Genomic DNA, 21,719 nt, shown 5'->3' on the forward strand with positions numbered 1-21,719 from the left:
CCGGCAGGAGGGAGACCTAGTCCTTCTCCCAGGGAAGGGTGCCCAAGTGGGTCTGTTCAGGGAGTGAGCAGGGGGCACTGTGGTTTGCCTCACTCACCCAGCAGGTACTTTGTGCATCTTTGCGCCTTAAGCAGGGCTGTGAGTCAAACACGGGGCAGTGTGAGAGGAGCAGATTTGGACCTCATACATAGTTGCTGAAATTGGGAGAGCTGGTTATAATTCTTCACTTGCCAGACCCTTAAATTATACCTCGGAAGTCCTCAAAGGAGCAAGCACTTAGGTTGAAAATCAAACCGTTTTCAAAATCACAATATACATTTCTGGTTTCCCTTTTGTCTCTCTTTTCATTTAGTGCTTAAAAAGTACAGAAATGATCATTCTAAGGATTATAATAACATAAGCCAAACCGCTAAGATATACTTAGTAGATAAGCTATGTTTATAAGTCAGTTTTTAGAAGAACTGAGATGATTCCTTTACGTCCATAGGGAGCTCTCTCTGACCGAGAACTGCTCATTACGGTAACAAGCAGTGTTTGGGGGTTTCCTCTGCTAGCGTTAGGAACTCACATCCCTAACTTGTGATTTTAAACGGTATCTGGACTTCGCCAGTATTTTTTTAGTGAGACTTTCTTTTTAACCGGACTGTTGACGGGCTCCCCCCTCACCCCGGGGTGCTCCCCTGCCCTCTGACTGGTCTCTACCTCCCTCTCTCCTCTCTCCAATCCAGTTCCCCCTTTGCTGCCACAGCTCCTGTCCCAAATGTAAGCGTGACTCTGCGTCATGCTCTGCTCAGAATCCTTCAGCATCTTCACATTCCTCAAGAGAATCCTGGCCCCTCGCCATGGCTGTGTTTCAGCCCGATCTCCCTGCTCAAGCCCCTCTGTCTGGCCTCACAGAACTGCACTGTGATCCCAGCACACCCCTGTCCTGTTGCCTTCGCACGTTCTCTTTACTCCACTGCTTCCCTGCGTCCCCTTGTCTTCCTGGCAACACCTCCTCCTCTTTGAAGACTCATGGGTCGCCACCACGGGAAGGCTGTCCTTCGTGGGCACGGGTCCCGCCCCCGTGTGCTCTGTGGTTTACATACCTGTGTCCTGAATTGGCCACAACCAGAGCGTGGCTCATCTGTGTTTGCTTAGTACCCAGCTTGTCGTGGGTGTGCCTTAGAGAGCGACCTGGTGACCCCGTGTTTGCGTTATCTATTCCCAAAGAAGGTGATGCCGTTATCTTAGTGAAAGCTCCTGAGGGACAGGCCCTGTCCCTGGGAGTCAGAGAAGAGTGGGGTTGGGAGAGAAACATTTTATTTGGAGTTAGAACCCCAGCAGTCAGCTTGGCATGCCCCTTGGGTCAAGTGACCTTAACCAGCCTTCTAGGAGTTTATGATGCTGAGGCCTGGATTCTGGTCTGAGCGCTGGGTGGAGAAGCCATGCAAGCTTTGGTGAGTCTCCCAACTGTGGCTTCTGTGTCCCCGTCACTAAACTGATGGCTGGACCAGGCGATCCCTCAGGTGCCCCCGTTGCTACCGAGCACATCCTCTCATGGAGACTCAGCTTGCACACTGTGGGGTGGGGCGACCCACCAGGCTTCTCCCTTAGGTGTTCAAACGATAGTCACATGGTCAACTGCACCGTTGTCCAAAAATGCCTGTGTTCCCATAGATGGGGAGGGAATTGGGATGTTGTACATGGAATTTAGTGTTCACTTCGTCTTTTTTGCTCTGTGGGTAACGAGGGATATAAAGCAGCAGTTTGCTTTTGGGAGAGACGTCCAGGACCCCTGTCTTTTTAGAGTGCATTCTGCATACTTTAACTGTCATGAATTGGGTGTCACATGATTTGTCACGTAAGCCCTTCAGTGTCATTAATAACTGGTGTTCCCTACCAAACGTAAGATAGATAGCTAGTGGGAAGCAGCCGCATAGCACAGGGAGATCAGCTCAGTGCTTTGTGACCACCTAGAGGGGTGGGATGGGGAGGGCGGGAGGGAGGGAGACGCGAGGGGGAAGGGATATGAGAACATATGTGTGTGTGTGACTGATTCACTTTGTTATGAAGCAGAAACTAGCACACCATTGTAAGGCAATTATACTCCAATAAAGATGTAAAAATAAATAGATAAATAACTGGTGTTCCTATCAGCCATGATATGTGTGTGAGACACAGTTCTGCAAGTACTGGTACCTTATCAGCGTAACAGTATGGTGACTGTTTCAAACTTCGCAATAAACAGGTAACGATGGCTCCTTTTTTACCTTAAAGATTTCAGTATTGCGGCATTTAAAAACTGGCCTCTAGAAATGCGGTCACGATAGTGTTAACTAAATATCCCACTGATCTGTAAGTGAGTTGAATGTGGTAAGTGGACGCATTTGCACGTCGTGTGCCTTTGCTGTTTCCATCTTGTTTCCGGGGGTGCGAGCTCTCCCTCAGCGAGGACCAAGTGCAGCCTGCCCTCCACATGGGAGCCGTGTCCCCACGGGATCAGGAGCCCTACGTCATCCTGCTCCCGGCCCACCTCCGTCTGGAGGCCCATTCAGAAGGTGCTGGAAGGCGGCACTGAGTGGCTGCCATGGCAGGTGGGGTTGCTCCTGCTCCCCGAGGGCTGCGTTTCTCCAGCTGTGACTGGTGTGGCGTCATCACAGTCACGGTGTGCGGTTAGCCTGCTCCATTGTCATGATTTCTTTTCTTTCTCCTTTTCCACAGTACACTTTCAAGAATGGTTCAAATTATTTCACCTTAGCTACCGTGCCACTTGAACTAAATTAGAGGAAAATTGTTTTTCTCTTCAGACCCAAAGAAGTAGGTAATTACCTTTGACAAAATAGCTGATCAAAGTATAGCAATATCAGGTAAATGAGCTATGATAAGTATACGTTTTAGGTTCTTTGGGGAAAACCTACAGGTAAAAAAGTGTTAAGGAGTAGTTTGTCAGTCTCTGATAAATTAACAGAAAGCTTTGAATCTTGATAAAGTCGTAACACAGCGGGGTCACAGAAGGGCAGTGGGACTTCCTGGGTGAAGGTGGCCAGTACCACATCATATATGTGTGCCTCCTCCCTGTAAACTGCTTCAGGAACCCACGGGCCCTTCTTCTAATTAAGCTACAGGACCCTGTTTACCCCCAGGATTCCTCCAGGTGGGATTGCTTGGAACTCTAGTGTTTAGAGGTCACCAAAGGGTAAAGGTTCTTAAAAGTTAAAGCCACCAGAATCCTGCAAAACCAAGAAGTTTGCCAGAAGAGCCAGGCAACACACAGGAGTTTTAATTTGCCTGAGATTGAAAGCATGTCAGGTCAATCTGCAGATGAAAATTATGGCCCACATTGGAGACATTTTCTAAGTCTTCCTTTATTTAAAACCATAAAAAGTTTGGAGACAATTTCGGCTTGACTGTTTCATCAAGAAACAGTCATCGAGAATGTAGCATAAATAGCTTCTACCTTGGGTGCTATGTTTTCTATTGTTCTGTAACCATGAACACAAGCTTAGTGGCTTAAAACAATACACTTTTGTCATCTTACAGTTTCTCTGGGTCAGGTCAGGACACAGCTTCACTGGGTCCCCTACTCAGGGTCTCACCAGCCTGCAGTCAAGATGGCGGCCAGGGCTTTGGGCTCATCAGAGGCTCAAGCGGAGAGAGATCTGGTTCAAGCTTTCTAAGGTTCACAGAACTTATCTTCTGTGGCAGCAGGACTGTGAGGTCCCTGTCTCGCTGGCTGTCTGCTGGGAGCTGCTCTTGGCTCCTGGAGGCCACCTCCCTTCATTGCCCTCCCCACAGGCCCCTCACAACTTGGCAGTTACTTCTTCACAGTTGGCAAAGAAGACTCCCTGTGCTTGGAGCCTCTGACCTCACGGGCAGCCTAAGCCCTCTTTTCTCAGGTAGACTGCCTGTCTCCACGTCACTTAGTTGTTCTTTTGGGGTTTTATCTTGTTCCTTCGTCTGGAACACATTCCTCTGCCCTCTCACGTTGTCTGTCTTTCTGTGTTTGTGGTCTCCGTTCTGCAGGCTGCAGGACTGTAGCTCCTCTTGCTTCTGGTGTCTGACCCCATCTCGTTCTGGCTTCTTCTTTGTCTTTGGATATAGAACATCTTTTTGGTAGGTTTCAGTCTTTTTCGTCAGTTGTTGTTCAGCAGTTAGTTGTGATTTTGGTGTTTTCATGAGAGGAAGTGAGCTCAGGTCCTTCTACTTCGCCATCTTGTCTCCAGCCTGGCTCCCCGGCCTGGCCTCCCTCACTGGGGGAGGCACCAGCCCATCAGCCATGGGTCTCCACAAGGTGCACTCAAGATGGTCTGCAGGGCCTGCTCCCAGTGCCAAGGTCACGGTCTCGCAGAGGCGCCCGTCCTTGGATCCCTAAGCTCTCTTTTAAAGGGGTCTCAGCTTGTTGAGTGCAGCCCGCGCAGGATAATCTCTTTTTTGGTGAACTTGAGATCAGCGGATGAGGAACGTCACTCACATCTACACAATCCCTTCACCTTTGTCGTGTGATGTAACTATCGCGGGAGCGACGTCGCATCACCTTTGTCATAGTGTGTTGATTAAAAGCAAGTCCCAGCTTCCACTCACTCTCAGGGGAGGGGATTGTCCAAGGCGTGGACACCAGGAGATGGGAGTCCCTGTGTGGTGGGGGACCTAGTATATACCCCAGGGTTTGCACACCACAGACACTCAGTGAATGTTTATTAAATTGATTCTATTATAAGCCATTTATTTGGGATGCAGAACACATGTTCTAATAAGAAGAAAGTGATCATTTGTAGTTAAGTTTATAGGTGAGCTGACCAAGCCTATTTAAAGCAAAGTGTGGCTAGCCTAAAATATTACAACGCGATTTACCTTGGGTTTGGAATAAGACCACGGGATGTGCAGTATGGGAGAGGTGCTTCTGAGGCTCAGGGACCTCCTGCCCGTCAGCGCCTCGCCACGCCCACTGCAGTCCTGTTGGGTGATAGGTCACATCTGCTTCCCCTTTGCCACAAACCTGGAGCAGCCCAGCCTCTCGTGCGGCCGTAAGCATCTTCCTGTTGCACCCACGCACCCCTGGCCCAGCCCAAGTCCCCTCTGTGCCCAGGTGACCTTTCTCCTGCTCCCCCAGTCAAAGCCATTCCCCTCAGTAAGGCTCACCTCACCAGGTATTAGACTGAGCGGGATTCGCCTGAAAGCATCAGGTGTGGAGGAAGACTAACCTCCATGGCTCCTCTCTGATAGCTGATGCTGGGTGTTGCTGTTTCCCTCGAAAATTTAAAGTGTCAGTGGCGCTGCTGTGAGTTGCGTGCGGTGCTCTGGGTGCCCCGTGCACAGCTGAGAGCTGTGGCTCCACCCTGGCGGGACGCATCACCCCCCACTGCCCACTGCTGAGCACTCGCTGTTTGCAAGGGTGAATGTTTGGGCTGGGACGGCAAGTGGAGGAAGAAATATGCCAACCAAGGACTTGAACACTGAGTAGAATGGATTAGAGGTTTCGCACTCTCCCTCCGGAGACGACAGAGGAGGCATGTTTAATCCTGGGTTGGTGTGGAAAGTGGCCGTTTGCCTTAAGACAAAACAAGCGTCAGCCCTGGCAGGATGCTTCCTGAAAAAACGTCCTTCTAATTTGCCTGGAGCAGAGCTGAAATCCTCAGTAGATGGTGGGTGAGGTCTTGGTGATCTGCTGATTTGTTGTCGAGCATTTCTTCCCACTAGAGACGTCAGCTGTCTGACTGTCCTCAGTGAGGACACCGAGGTGTTTTTAGATTGGCTTGAAGAGAAACATGAACGCTAGTCACGTGTCCCGCCGCAGCACTCCCCCTCCGGCTGGCCAAGGGTCCCCAGGGGTGCTGGCTGCCGGGTGCGGTGCTAACAGGGCCAGGATGTGGGACAGTTGTGGGATGGGGGGCTTTGGAAAGGACCAGGACTCCCTGAGCCTCCAGCAAGGTGATGGTGTCTCTACAGCACACATAGGGAGGGCTGCTGGGGGTGGAGGAATTGGCACGCTGGTAACCGGTTCACCCTGGAGGCCCATGTGGGTGATTCTACCACTGACATAAAGTTTTAAAATGTACAGAGTAATTCTGTGCACCACTTAGGCGTAATACATCAGGGGGAAGACAACTACATGGGAATGATAAACACCAAATCCAGGAGAGTGGTCCCTTCTGGGGGTCGAGGGTGGAGGATGAGACCCAGAGGGGTCTCCGGGGCGGGATGAGTTGTATTAGCAATGTTCATTTCTTAAAGAAATGGGGACAGGGGTGGGACATGGGGATCATATAGCATTTTTTCCAATGCAGTGTCTTTGTGAAATATTTTGTAATTTTTAATAGAAAGAGTAGTACTTCACAGATTTATGAAAATTAGGTTGTTTTGTTTGTGTTCGTTTGCTTTAAGGGAAACTAGCCAGGGAGCAGGTATATCAGGCACCCATCTACGGTTGCGGAGTTGTATAGCTGCCGAGGTGAGGGGAAGGCTGGGTCTGGGGGTGCTGGAGGCTCTGTGCCCCCAGTGCCGCTCTCACCCTGGGCACAGTGACACCCCCCTCAGAGCTGGACTTCCTCTTGAGGAAGAAGGGGTGGTGATGCCAACTTCTCAGAGCCACGGTGCAGATTAAGAAGAAACAGCAGTGCCCACGCTTGGCGCTTACCACAGAGTAAGCGTCAGTTAAACCTGCCTCTCAAAACGTGATGGCTTTTGGACGCTGCTAAGGATGCTAGGGAGGGACTTCCCTGGCGGTCCAGTGGTTAGGACTCCGCACTTCCACTGCAGGGGGCGCGGGTTTGATCCCTGGTCGGGGAACTAAGATCCTGCGTGCCCCGTGGCATGCCCCCCCCAAAAAAAAATGCAAGGGGAAGGTTAGGAAATACAGGAGGGTATTTGTATCGATCTTATTTCTCATATGTATTATAGAAGTACCGAACATTTTTACTTTTATGGAAAGGACTCCACTCTGTAATTAGAACAAAAAAGCAATCATGTAGAATAGTGCCAATTTCAATTCATTTATTTTTCCAACCTGAAAATAGTCTGGGATCTTTTGTAACAGTCCACTTTGCCCGAAACAAATTGCAACTGCTGGTCTGTGAAATCATTGAACGCATTAAAAATGTGTGTAAACAGCCTGATCAAAACTAACAAGAGAATCTAACGGCAGAAGCAGGAGCCCCTTAACAAAAGGAGTGAGTCATGAAGGCTATTTGTGGTATATTTTTGTGTTTACTTTTTCCCCCTTTTAAAAACTTTAATGTTTTTTTGTTTGTTTTGCGGTATGCGGGCCTCTCACTGTTGTGGCCTCTCCCGTTGCGGAGCACAGGCTCCGGACGCGCAGGCTCAGCAGCCATGGCTCACGGGCCCAGCCGCTGCGCGGCACGTGGGATCTTCCCGGGCCAGGGCACGAACCCGTGTCCCCTGCATCAGCAGGCGGACTCCCAACCACTGCGTCACCAGGGAAGCCCCCAAAAATTTAATGTATTTTTATGCAGAGTGATTTAATGACAGAACTTCAGTCTAAATAGGAACTGAAATTTTAGAGTTTTTTATTTTGTTTTTTGAAATGAAACTGTGTACTCCTTTGGATCATGAATATGATGGAAACTGCATGTTTGAAGATGCTGGTCCCTGCTACTTCACCCCAGCAGTTCCTTGATAAATGCTGTGGCTAGCCTGTCTTAGTGCAGAAAAAAATACTATAGAAACTTAAAAAAAAAAAGTCTGTGGGACCAAGATTATTGATACATTTAAGGACAAAACAAAACCTTTCGATGTAGTTTTTTAAAACCTAGTACTACTAAGTACTGGGTCGATATTACAAATATTTACACATGTGTACTTTTCTTCCAGAAAGTAGATAGAGGCAGACTCAAGTCCATCGTGAAAGATGGTTGAGGAAAAGAAAAAAAAGTTCTTGGCATGACAGCCTATGGGCTTGACTCCTGCAAAGTCAGTCATGCGTGGCTTGTGGTTTCCAGCATCCCTAGCTGTGCCCATGCTCGCTGGCTCCCCTTCCACAGAGCTGTAGAGCCAGAAGACTTCTTTTAAAGACGCAGTGTTTTCCAGATGGAGAATGAGACCACACAAGCTCAGGACTTTCCCAGGCTTCCCGGCCAGCCAGCTTTCTATATGCAGTGTGACTAGTCGGCCTGGTGACCTGGCCAGCTCTGCCGTCTGTCTCTAGGGATGACTTAGTGGACGTTCCATGGGAAAGCGAGTTCGCACGTCCCTGGCACTTATGACCATCAAGTAGGACTGCCGAGCTCAAAACATCCCATGTACTTCTGCCTCATCCAAAGACCATTTCAAACAAAAGGAAAAATAAGAAAAGCATAATGCATTAAAAATCTCGGAAGACAAGAGAGAGTACCATCAGCTAACCAAAAAAGGCTGAGAAGTTTCTGTAAAAGAGAAAGCAGACTAGGAAAGGGTGACAGAGAACTAGAGCAGAGACGCTGCAGGTGACTGCTGGGGGCTGAGCGCGGCCCCACGGTGGATGGGGACACGGGGAGCAGGCCAGCATTGGGCGGCTCATCACAGGAACTCCACTTCCCCAAAGAGAGAAAATTAGGGCGGCTTAGGTAGGCAAGGAGCTTTGGAATTGTGAGGGATCTCCAAGTTACTCTGGACTTCCATGACCCACAGGGAGGGGCCGCAGGCAAGGCCATGGTACCCGGGGCTGGAAGATGCTAAACCTGCGCACCCGGGGCTCTTGTTATGGCTCCTCGCGGGCTGCAGGTCACCTCCTGCCGCCTGCACACACACCCTAAAGAGAGAGAGGCTGGGGGGTAATGCAGTCTGCTTCCACAGAGCCCACACCCCTCCCCCCACTCAGAGGGGAGGGCCAGGTGGAGACAGGTGGGACCAGGAGAGAGGACACCCCCGGAGGCTTTCCATTCTTGTCACCTAGTCCCTTTCCCAAATGTGAGTAGCCCACCAAGGATCACCTAGTCCCTTCTTTCAAAAATGTGAAGAAGCCACCAGGGAGCATCAGAAATTTGAAGAAAACCAATAGTATGAGAGAGAGGCAGACAGCCTGTACTAATTTTTGACAAAGGTACAAAGGCAGTGCAGGAGAAAAAGCTCAGTCTTTTCAACAAATGGTGATGGAGCAATTGGACATCCATGTGCAACAAAATGAACACGGACCACATTTCACTTCAACATGGCCCACAGACTTAAGTGTAAAGCCCCAAACTATAAATCTGGGGGAAAAAATAGGACAAAATCTTTGTGACCTGGCATTAGGCATTAAGATTTCTTAGGCACCTAAAGCATGATCCATAAAAGAACAAATGGATAAATGACACATCATCAAAATTAAAAACATGCTTTTCCAAATCTCATCTATACAATGAGAAAGCTAGAAGAAAAGCAGACGAATCTGCTAGAAAACGGTCCTAGGAGGGACCTCTGGAACACTGATGGTTACTCTCTCTGGGCTGGAGACGTGCTGTGTCAGAGTTGAGCTGCCTGGCCCCCTGCCTAGCCCGTGCCCTGCTCCACTGGGTGGGAACAGAAGCAGGGTGGCAAACAAGTCCAGAAAATCGTAGTTTCCTGAAATCAACTGTTTTTAGGAAAAATCACAGAGGAGTATACTTCCTTTGAATGCCAGAAAATATGGAAATGGAGGGGATTAGGAAAGCAGTGGTTTGGTGCCAAGCAGCCCTGGATTTATAGCCCACTAAGCTCATTAGCCACAGGCGTGTGACGTCAGCACAGTTACCACATCTGTGGGAAGCATGATGAGAATTAGAGATGGGGAGACCATGTGACCCCGATGCCAGCACAGGTGGCCCGCAGCGAGCCCCTCTTCACTCAGGTGTGCTGAGTGACGGGGACGCCTCTTGGTGTTCCAGGCCAGTGTGGGAGCCAGTTCTGTCAAATGTGGAAAGTGCATGCAAGTGTAAGATGGTTTGTTTTGTTTCCTATAAATTCTCACTGATCTCCTTGCTAGAAGAGAAGGTCTAGGCTTTAACATTTCAGAAGGGATTAAACATTCCTCTGCAGGATGGAAAAAATTCAAGAAGGAAGCCAGGAAAACAAACATCCCGAGGAGGCTTAGAGTCAAGAGGTGAGGGTGGAAGAATTTGACACGAGGGAAAGGGAAAAATGCAGAGCTACTGTTGGAGTATTTATGACAGATGCTTTCCCCGTAGCGGGTGACTCTGGCCTGCTTGAGAGGCAGCTGCACACCAGGCCTGAGAACAAGAAGAAGCATCATAGCCAGGTCGGAGGACACCTGCTACTGACCACATGGGCTACTCGCCCAGGTGGAACCAGAGGACGCGAGTATAAGGCTCGTACTGCCGAGTGGAAAGGATGTTGTCTCTTCGGCACGTGTTTCCGAGATGGGAAAGCAAATCTGCCAACACCTGTAACCCTGCCAGTCACCCTAAACTCCCCCTGATTCTCTTGAAAATGAAGTGTGATCGAAAAAAACAGTTATCATAACCTGTACATCCACACCTTCCCCTGCCAGCTCGGCCCCTAGGCTTGTGTGCAGAGCAGAACTCTGGGGTGGACAGAGTACTGAGGTGACAGGCCAGCTTGCTTTGCAGATGAGGGCAGATGAGGGAGGAAGAGATCTGGAAATGGAGGAGGGAGCAGAGACCAGAGCCTGGGGACGCTGGACTGAGGGGGACTTGGGGAAAGAGACGGGTCGCCTGAGGTGGGCCGTATTGTGGGGCTGAGTGAGACAGGCCACAGGGGGCCAGCTCACGGGAGGTGCCTCAAGTTGCTTATGGACTGTGTTGGAGCCATGTGTGTCAGAGAGAGGCCTGGAGCTGCTTCCCTGTGTGCAAGAGAGGTCAAGCCTTTGTAATGAAAAAGAGAGATAAGTAGCTGCTGGGAACGTCAAAGAACATGATTTGGGTTTCTGAACAAGGCTTCAAATGTCATAGTATAACTAGCAATCCACAGAAAGTACCTCAGAGTATACCAAAAGAACGAGCTTGTCAGAAAACTGGCTGGTGGAATCGAGAGAACTTTATAATTTAAGGGAGAAAAACATGCCCAGACAAAGCCTTCAGACTAGGTGGAATTATAAACAATAGATATGACACATTTAGTTGAGACGGTGCCCAGTAATTTACAGGAGAATGTAAGAATGATGAGATTTAGGAACTTTCATAACCTGGGATATTTCTGCTTTGTTCCCATATAAAGAATAAAAGTTATTAAATGAACTCGAAGTGTAATACAACAGTTAATCCCTATGTGGGCCTGGCCCAGGGTTAGGGGAACAGCCGGTGATGTCATCAAGAAACTAGGGAGGCCTTTTCTATCTTCCCACCCAGGCACCCTCAGTGTGTTGGCTTTCGTCATGGTCACAGGGTGGATGCCAGAGCTCCAGGCATCACATCTTCACACACATGTCCAAAGGCAAGGGGATAAAAACAGTGCTGCTCTTCAGAGTCTCTTTATATTAAGGAAGAAAACGTTATCCAAAGTCCACCAACAAGACTTACCCTGAAGCCCCACTGGCCAGGATTTAGTTACTGGTTCATGCCCTGACTACTGAGGAGACTGAAGGCACCTGGCATTTTCAGCTTCTAGAGTGAAAGATGGGCTCTTAAAGGAAGGAAGGAGCAGAGACAGGCTGGGAAGGGAAGGCACTGAGTAGCAATAGAAGGGAATACAGCTTGTTCTGATACAGTTTTTTTAAACATTTTATTTGCTATTAGAATATAGTTGATTTACAGTGTTGTGTTAGTTTCAGGTGTCCAGCAGAGTGATTCATTTATACATATAAATATATCCATTCTTTTTCAGATTCCTTTCCCATATAGGTCATTACAGAATACTGAGTAGAGTTCCCTTGTTGGTATCCTTGTTGGTTATCTATTTTATATATAGTAGTGTGTATTTGTTAATTCCAAACTCCTAATTTATCCCTCCCTCCGACATTTCCCCTTTGGTAACAGTGACAATTTTACTTCTTTTCCAATTTGGATTCCTTGTATTTCTTTTTCTTCTCTGATTGCCATGGCTAGGACTTCCAAAACTATGTTGAAAAAAGTGGCGAGAGTGGACATCCTTGTCTTGTTCCTGATCTTAGAGGAAATGCTTTCAGTTTTTCACCATTGAGAATGATGTTTGCTGTGGGTTTGTCGTATATGGCCTTTATTATGTTGAGGTAGATTCCCTCTGTGCCCACTTCCTGGAGAGTCTTTATCATAAATGGGTGTTGAATTTTGTCAAAAGCTTTTTCTGCATCTATTGAGATGATCATGTGGTTTTTATTCTTCAGTTTGTTACTATGGTATATCACATTGATTGACGTGCGTACATTGAAGAATCCTTGAATCCCTGGGATAAATCCCACTTGATCATGGTGTATGATCCTTTTAATGTGTTGTTGCATTCGGTTTGCTAGTGTTTTGTTGAGGATTTTTGTGTCTGTGTTCATCAGTGATATTGACCTGTAATTTTCTCTGGTAGATTAAAGTTTGCAAGAAGCTCTGAGTGTCAGGAAAATGCACAGCTAAGGGGAGCTGCATGAAATGAAGATGTAAAGGAAAGATGAGGGGAAGTTGGGGGGATGTGCTGGATGAAGGGGCCCAAAAAGATCATAGTAGGCTTCAGTGATGACGGTCCAAAAGGACAAGTTAAAATTTAATGAGGATCAACTGAAGGTCTTGCTTATCTTTTTAGAAAAATCAATCACAAAAGTACAGGCAAAAAACATCTGACCAGACCAAGTACATGTGAAAAAAGCAGGCCTGTCTCCTTAGCTGCAAGTTCAAATGAGCTAGAGGAAAGGCTGCCAGAGAAGCTTATAGCTAGAGGCAAAGCTGCCAGAGGAGCTTATAACCAGAGGCTGCAGGAAGAGAATAATATCCAGAAGAGGTACAACCCCAAGGCCTCCTGGGCCCAGTCCTGTCTCTTTCCCTGGATTTCTCTGCCACCTTCATTCTTTGGTGTCACCCTCTCACTGCTCAGAAAGCTCCTCTCAGTGACAGCTCAGCACGTGCCTTCCCTCATTTAATACTTGGTCAGGTGCTGGCTTCTCCAGTCCTCCCTGACCCGTGGCCCCCAGGCCCTAAGTAGAATCGCCCACCGACGCCATGTTTCCCCACCACACTCCTGCCTATAACACTTACCAGCCCCTCAGCCCTACCCATCTCGCGGCTGGGCACAAGCTCAGCTGTGAGGGACTCAGGATACCTGGTGCCTGTGTAGCGCCGAGCACGAATAGTAGGTGTTTATGACTGGTCACTGGTCTAGTGAATTAATAAGTGAATGTTCCAGTGTGTTCTGAGCACACCAAGACTAGTGTCTCTCAAACTCTCAAGTGCCCGTGGGCTCTTGTTAAAATGCAGATTCTGATTGAGCTGGTCTGGGACGGAGCCCCAGATTCTGCATCAGGACGGGGTCCCAGGGGAAGCAGCTGTTGCTGCTCCTTGGACCACACTTGGTGTGGCAAGGCCCAGAGTATCGTTAAATTCCAGGCACTGCATTTCAGTAAAGACGTTGAAGAATTCAGGAGTGATCAGAATGCTCTGATACTGGGGGAGGATTGTTTTCTGTCTCTATGTTTTAGGTTCTTGTGTTACCAACTAGTGATAATAATAGCAGCCAGCTCGCGGAGTTACTGCGAGGCCAGTTGGCACGAGGCTGGTTGGCACAAGGCTGGCAGAGTGACAGGCACACAGTAACAGTAGCTGCTCTCACTGTTGTCATTTTTGTTACGACTCCAAAAGCGGGACCTGGGACCTGGCCAGAAGGAACATTGGGATAGATGTGGCAAAGCATAAAGAAGACCTTCCTAATCATCACAGTGAACCAGAATGAGGAGGGGAAGGGTCTACTTTGTGAGGGGTGCCCTCCCTCTGACTGGGAATGTTCAAGTAGACTTTGCTGCCCAGCTTGGCAGGAGGGCCGGCGAAGGGCCGATCAGCACAGTCCCTTCCAGTTCTGCTTTGGTATGGAAGGGACCTGGGTTTATAGAGACACATAAGGGAAGAAGCAAACGAGCAGCGCTTTTCTCCCGTGGTGTCCATCACTCAGGAGCCAGCTCTTCCAGAACCTTCATGTTGTGACTAACAGGAGGGTTTTGTTTGTTTGCTTCCCAGAGTTAGAGAAGGTGATGTTGAAAACTAGGAAAGGAGTCAGAAAGAAATGATAACGTCCCCACATGGTAACTGCAGGAGACAGAAGACCAGGGTGACTGCAGGGAAGCGGGGTGGCCACGGAGAGTTGGCCAGTGGTTGGCAAAATCAGTCCTTGCACACTTGACTGTGCCTCTATCCCTGAAACACAGGAAGCCACTGAAGGGGCTCGAGCATCTTCACATTTACATTAGGTTACAGCATAGAGGACAGATTGGGAGGCGTAGCCAGAGAGGATACAAGTGGACCAGTAAGGAGGTTGTGCCACCAGTTTCCATGACGGGTTCACATGGAGGTAGTCAAATGTGGAGAAGTGGACAAAGCTGAGAAATGATTAGGAGATGGAGTCAACCACACTTGGTTTTCGGAGGCTCGTTAGCTGTGCATTTCACTAACTGGGAAGATAACCTAGCTTCAGAAGATGATCTTAAATTTGTCAGTTGAGAAACATCCAAGGGAAGATGGCAAGCAGGCATTGGTTATGTGAGTGTTCAGTGAGTTTAGAGGAAAATCCGGGCTGGCAATAGAGATGTGTGCGTGCTCTGCCCGTAGACGGTGGCCGAGGCCATGGTGTGTGTGATCTCTCTTAGGGAGAGCGTGTCAAGCTGCACTGTCTATGGTTGCCATTAGCCACCTGCGGCTACTGAAATTTAAATTGGTTCAAATTAAATCAGATGAAAAATTCAGCTCCTCAGTTGCACTGACCACATTTTGAGTGCTTAATAAATCATTCCCAGCATCACTGAAAGTTCTGTTGGACAGTGCTAATCTAAAATGAAGCGAGGGCCTAGAATTGATCTTGGAGGAATGCCAGCTGTTGAGGGCCTGCCAGAAGAAGACCAGATAGAGAGGTGTGGGAGGGCAGGGAAGGCCAGGTGGGCCATCACGTCACAGAGTCAAGGGCAGAAGTGTCAGGAAGGAGATGGTTGCAAAATGTCAGCTGCGGCTATGAAAGCATCAGATGAAGACGGGGGCATGCCCCTTGGATTGAACCACACGGCACTCAGGGTGATCTTAGGTTAATAGGACCGGGAGCCGATTTGGAGTGGTTGGGAAGCGAGGTGAGAAAACAATCAGGATAGACAACTCTATCAACAAGTTTGTCTGGGAAGGGAGGCGAAAACTACAGTGTCAGCTGGAGGGGAGCACGTGGGTAAGAGGTGGAGGGGAGGGTTTTGTTTATTTGTTTAATGAGAGAAACCGGGATGTTTAATAGCCTGTGAAGAATTCTAGGAATTTATCCCCGAGATACACTCACATGTTCATAAGGACGCACACACCCCCGTAACCTAAACATCCTGGCTTACGGGGGGGCTAGTTAAATGAACTGTCCTGTCCATACAGTAGAATCCTTGCAGATATTCAAAAGGAAAAGAACTTTCGACAATTCCCGATATAGGGCCGTCTCCAAGATTTATTTTGCAAGATGCAGAATAGGACATGTTATGCGATCCTCTGTATTAAAAACAAGAAAGTAGATATTTCAGAAATATCCTACGCCGATATTTGGGGAAAAAAGACTTTTGAAAGAATGACCGCGAAATTGGTAGCGTAATAAGAGGAGGGACGGGGGCACAAAGGTGGGGGTGAATTTTTTTCACAATATATTTTTTTAGTGCTTGATTCTTTTCAACTAGGTACGTGCATTTTAAAAATAGAAATATCTTTTAAAGTCGTTCGGAAGGATTCATTTGAGAGAGAGGTTGAGTAATCAGGAAAGGAGAGAGAGAAGTGACCCCCTCCCACCTCTCTGGCCAGGACCCCTTGACCCTTGATTATGCCATTGACCAGAGCTTCATGAAATCAAGCATATTTTTACTTCAAATGAGATTTGGTGACGTTCCATCTTAACCGTCCCCTATATCTATTGCTGGAGAACAAACGACCCCAGAAGAAACATTCACCCCCTCACAGTGTCTATATCTGCACGTGGCTCCTGGGTGCCTCTCGAGGCTGTAATCAAGGAGTCGGCCAGGGCTGCAGGCTAGGAAATGACCATCACTTCACCCTTCAAAATCATTAGGGAACATTTTCCTATACTATGTAAGAAAAAGGCCTTGTTTTTAGGAAGTATATACTGATGTAACTAGGGGCAAAGGGGTGTGTTGTCTGCCACTTACTCTCAAATGAGTAAGAAAAAAATAATATAAAGAGAATGATAAACAGGGAAAAATGGAAGCAGTTGGTAAATCTGAGTAAGCGTATTTAGGATCCTTACACTATGCTTGCAATTTTTCTGTCAGTTTGAAATAACAGCAAATTTTAAAGTTTGGAAAAAGAATTCTCAGGCCCCTCCCCAGACCTGCTAAATGAAAAGTGGGAACTCATCGTATGAAAGACCCTCAGATATATTCTGATTACTGATCATCGAGGTTTTTGGCCCTCACTGCCTGAGAGCCCATCTCACTCTGCTCTTAAAGCTGCTGCGTAGGGACTTCCCCAGTGGCGCAGTGGTTAAGCATCGCCTGCCAGTGCAGGGGACACAGGTTCGATCCCTGGTCTGGGAAGATCCCACATGCCACAGAACAGCTAAGCCCATGCGCCACACCTACTGAGGCTGTGCTCTAGCCCGCGAACCGCGACTACTAAAGCCTGTGCGCTCTAGGGCCCACGTGCTGCAACTACTGAATCCCATGTGCCTAGAGCCCGTGCTCCGCAACAAGCCACCGCAATGAGAAGTCTGTGCACCGCAAGGAAGAGTAGCCCCCGCTGACCGCAACTAAAGAAAGCCTGCGCGCAGCAATGAAGACCCAACGCAGCCAAAAACAGCTGCTGCGTAGAGCATCTGAAATCGCCAAGTGGACTTTTGCTTCTTTGGTAGAGGAGGTCGTCCATGGGCTGGTGTTCATCCCCTCACCAGCACCCTTGGCTCTCCTTCGGCGGTAGAATTGGCTCTCTGAGGGACGGGGATTTCGATGGCACAGGGGACCCTAATTTTGAAGCCTAGGGAAGAAAGGAGCCCCCTGGGATGTGTTCGTGGTCGCTGTGAAGGGTAGATGCAGTTGGTCTCAGCACAGAGCTGTGCATCCGCCCCAGCCTGCCTCTCGGGCTCACCCACAATTCTGGGCCACATCTTGATCAGCCCCGTACAGGGGCCCTGGCTGAGCTTATCTAGTGAGCGACCCTGTCCTGGGGAGCCCACCGTCCGGTAGGGAAGCCACAGGCAGCCCAGGGGGAGCACAGGGTGGGGCCTGGCAGCCTTCCTGTGGCAGGCCAGGGAGGCTTCGTGGGAGGTGTGACACATGAGTGGCTTTGAAGAGCAGCAGGAATTCACAGGTGCATGTAAAGCCGTGGGACCCTGAGACTAGTCACCTGCTGCCAGGTCCCTGTGCTGGTCCCGGAGGTTGGGAGTGAGTGCCAAGCGCGGCCTGCTGCCCTGCCCTCGGGGCTGAGGGCGGTAGGGAGGGGATTAGAGAACCAGGAGAAGAGGCCCGCGAGGTGGGTTCAAGGGCCAGTCCGGTGTGCCAACCTGGCCGGAAGCCCAGGGGTCTCCCACTCTCTCCCGGGGGCCGCAAGCTCTTCACAGCATGAAGCATGCTTAGCCCAATAGTAGATGCCACCGGTGGGGTCAGTGGGGCTCTGCCTCCCAGGGGACGGACAGCAGTCCCTGGAGGGCGGGAGCTCCAGCGCCGTGGGGTGAGCTTGAGTTTGCACCTGAGGAGGGCCTTGCTTGGAAAGAGCTGTCATCTCATTGCGTTGAGGCCTTTGGGCCCTGACTCACCCTGCTGGTTTGTGTTGTTCCATTTCCCTCGGGCACGTTTTCCTCTGTGGTCCTGGTTACTCCCTCCCAGCCCAGGACACGTGGCTGCTGGGCTGTGTGTGCCTGGGGAGTGGCTGGCTTTTCTAGCCCACCCGAGGGAGCCTCGATACCGGTGCCAGTTCCTTTTTGAAAATAGGAACGGTGGGGCTTTGTCGCTGAGCTTATTTTATTAATCATTATGGATGTTATTCTCATCCCTTCCAATGGCTGTCATGCCCTCTTAATTAAGCCTATATGAGTAACAGCATTTATTTGTGTGGCTTGCCATGTACTTACCTGGAATGCTTGGTTCAAAGGGTAAAAAAATATACATACCCACAACCTGGAACAACTGCATGATTATTTATTTGGTGCAAGCTTGTTTGTTTGACTTGTCCAAAACAACTTACGGAAACACTGGTTTGTTTCCCCCTCCTAGAGCTGTGTAACTTAACTGTGAATCAGCTGTGGGCTTTGCTAGGTGACTCAGAATCACACCCAAACCTGGCCGTGTGCTCCTGAAACATTTATCCCATCTCCTCTTAACAAAATGACTTGCAGGTCGTTCGGGGTAACAGGCGAAAATCATCTGTAGTTTATGACTTTTACCAAGGGATTCCCTGTTAGTAAACAGCTTGTCTTTTACGCTTTCTGCTCTTCTTGGCTTCACGCAAGAAAACGGCATTAATGGTAGAGGAAGAACTGAACAGTTGAAGACATGTTTAATTCAACACCTACTGGATGGATCAGCTTGTGTTTCTAAATAACAGAGCAAAGGAGGTTGAGTTCTGACCAACTCGAAATAGTGTGACTTTTGGTTAGAACCTTTGTCAGAACCTAAGTATGAGGCTCAAGCAGGATTGTGCTGGCTGACAGCTTAACCTAAATGGTGACTGGGATCCGTTTTTCCAAAGGTTGGACTAAAGGGAACACTGATCACATGGGCTAGATGCTGTCTTTCTAGAACTTTCCAGTCTCTGAAAAGTGTGTCATGGAATCAGAGAAGGAAGCCATTGCTGCTCTCAAAGCATAAACTACAGGCACGTTTTAGACTTAGAAGCGGCGAGTAGAAGCAGGTGGAATTGGAATGAAGCTTCTCTGAGGTGATTTAGGAGCCTCACGAAGTGCGTTTTACTGCTGCTTCCCCTGTTAAGTACACTCTTCTGAATGTGCCTTGTAGATAGAGCTACAATATTTTAGCCCTAGCTTTTACTGTCTTTCTGAATTCAAAATTTTCTTTTCAGTAACACACCTGAATTTTGGTAATACTGGCCTCACCTAGAGAACCAAGAACATCTTCTAAATTCACCCATGTGTTTTGGGCCTAAGAAAAATCAGAACTTTTCTGTTTCCATTGGGTGAACAAAGTGTGACCCTGTGATATTACATCCAGAATAATAAATTTGCTTTTACTATATTTCCATTATTTTGGAAAGAACCGCAGAGATCCTTGGGACTGTGGTCAGAAACAGAGATGAGCTCATGCACCTGCATTGTGGTCTCGCAGCACCTCGCTCTGACCCACTTCCCTCCCATCTGGGCATCCTGGGAGCACTGCCCTTCAAGGCCGAGAGGGGCACGTGTGTAATGCACTAGGCAGTCAACCCATGATTGATTCCAAAATTAGTTTCAGCGAAATTCTGTAATCACTGCAATTCTGAAGATCCCGTCTCAGCCCATCTAACACCGCACACGCCACAGGCCAAGTCTCGCCAAAGCACTCACACACCCAGGAGAAGCCCACTGTGGTTTGAGTAGGCTGTACTTGGGGTGGGGGGTGTCAGCCGCAAATGCTCCGGTTTCTTCATGCAGGCTCTGGGCTCTGATCACACTGGGATCTTGGATTCTTTGCTCTCGAAGACCTAGAGTACACGTCTGCAAAGAATTCATTTCTACTTCACAGACGAAGCTGTGCTGCTGTCCTCACGCAGGTGTTTCTGTTGTGCACACACATCGTTATGGCCTGTTCCTCTAAGAAACGTTAGCATCCAGTGTCAGATGTCAGTATAAAAGGGGAAGTGGGAAACCCACAGATATTTCCCCTGTGGTTCGGTGCTATGGGGACTCCAGACAGATTTCAACGGCCTGTTGTCACCAACTGGGACAGCATTGTGTCACTTCAGTTCTAGATGTCAGAAACGATTGACTGGCTGCCCGGGTGTGTGCAGGGCCCTGTGATGGAGCAGTGAGGAGTGGGCCGTGCCAGTGCCATCAGCCTGTGTGGCTGTCAGCACTGGGCACAGGGCCTGCCGCTCACCCAGGAGGGATGCAGGTGATGGGGAATTCAAGTGGAATGAAAGACGTAGGGGTGAAGCAGGAACTAATCCTACTTCATGAGGCTTAGAGGTGGGAATCAGTGGGAATTACCTGTTCTGAGCAAAAGGAAATCAAGAGGATGAAGGTTCGAGTCCCTGCCTAGCACTTAGGGTGTTTTTCTTGGAGAAAAAGATCACGCATGACCATCAGCTGTTCCTGGCTCCAACTTGACCCAGGCAGTGCCACTCGGCAGCCACGGGCACCCAGGTGGCCATTCCTACCCGCCACGGGACAGGACCCGCCGCCCCGGGGTGGAGGGTACATGTTCATCTCTTGGGCATGGAGGCAATAAAATCACAGTCAATATTATGATTATTGGCTTGGTTTTGTCATAATGTTGACTTTGAGATATTAGATGACACGAATGGAGGACATAGATGTTTGTGTTTATCAAAGGGCCACACCCTGTTTAGGTGGGGAGAAAACCCAGCACTGCTGGGGACGATCCCAAGGGTGATGGGGAACTCCAGTGCTTTCTCTGCGGCCCGAAGTCGTGCCTGCACTTTACGAGGGGTGATGGGTGAGGCGTCTCTGCAGGCGGGAGCCCCCTCTGCAGGGAGCAAGGGCCCAAGTGCCTGCACAGGCAGGTGCCCAGAAAGGGGTGCAGACACCGTGGGCACAGATGCAGCCACTCACACTCTCCTGCTGTCTTTTTCCTGGCGGTGACCATCAGTGTTTCTTAGATCAGATGCTATTCCCCCTTGATATTAAGAAAAATGTTTATTTTAAATTAAAAAAATTGTTTTGGTTGAAACCCTGGTGTGGGCAGTGGACTATTTCCTACATTTCGTTTAGTGAACTGTTTACCTCAGCCTTTTATTTTTCTAAACTCTGGGTTTATCTTTCATGCCACAGTGAAATTGCATCCCCTCATACTCTGAGACTCAGGACTCACTGAAGGAGCCTTGGGGGTGGTGCGGCAGGGGAGTTCTTTGGAGCCTCCCCTTGTGGGTTGGTGCCTGTTATCCCTCTGTGTCGGTGCCTGTTCACATCCCATCCCCCAGCCTGAGCCCTGAGCCCTGAGCCCTGAGCCCTGGAGTGTTCTTGCCCATCAACTTAGGACACATTAAAGATGAGGACTGACCGAGATCATTGTCGCAGATTCGGCTGGTTACAGACCCCTCTGGGTCTCATCTCCCAAGTAACCCGGGTGACCTGTGTGCTACACATGGGGCTTCCAGAGCTCGACAAACTCGTGCTGCAGGAGAACACTGCCCCCGTCCTTGGCTCCCAGGCTTCCAGACAGGAAGGGAGAGGTATCTTGCAGGCCCAGCACACTCTTGCTCCCAGGCCTCTGCCTGCATTCAGATCAAGAGGAGGCTGGTTCCTGAGCATGTGATGCTGTGAAAGTCTTGTCCGGGAAGCACTTCCTGCAGAACAGATGCCACTGGTCATCTGGATGATCTCAACAACTGGGTTATTGTCCTGGTAGCATCAATGAATGTGTCAGTGTTATGGGCTGATGGTAACATATCAGATTGTCAACCTCTCTCTTCTGATAGACCGTCGCCCAGGACCACATTGTAGCAGAACCTGGACGGAGGATTTCCTCCTGCATTTCAGTTTGCAAAATAACATCACACCTAGAGATC

General features: G+C 49.0%; 1 protein-coding gene across 4 annotated transcripts in view; it reads left to right on the plus strand.

Annotated features, from left to right (window-relative positions):
* Positions 1-21,719, plus strand: part of ANO10 (anoctamin 10) — a 236,714-nt gene that overhangs the window by 198,247 nt on the left and 16,748 nt on the right. The window lies entirely within an intron of this gene.

The sequence above is a fragment of the Delphinapterus leucas genome, chromosome 10 (genome assembly GCF_059928025.1).
Source record: "Delphinapterus leucas isolate spDelLeu-1000000601 "Yukka" chromosome 10, BTC_Dleu_Yukka2, whole genome shotgun sequence".
Lineage (NCBI taxonomy): Eukaryota > Metazoa > Chordata > Mammalia > Artiodactyla > Monodontidae > Delphinapterus > Delphinapterus leucas.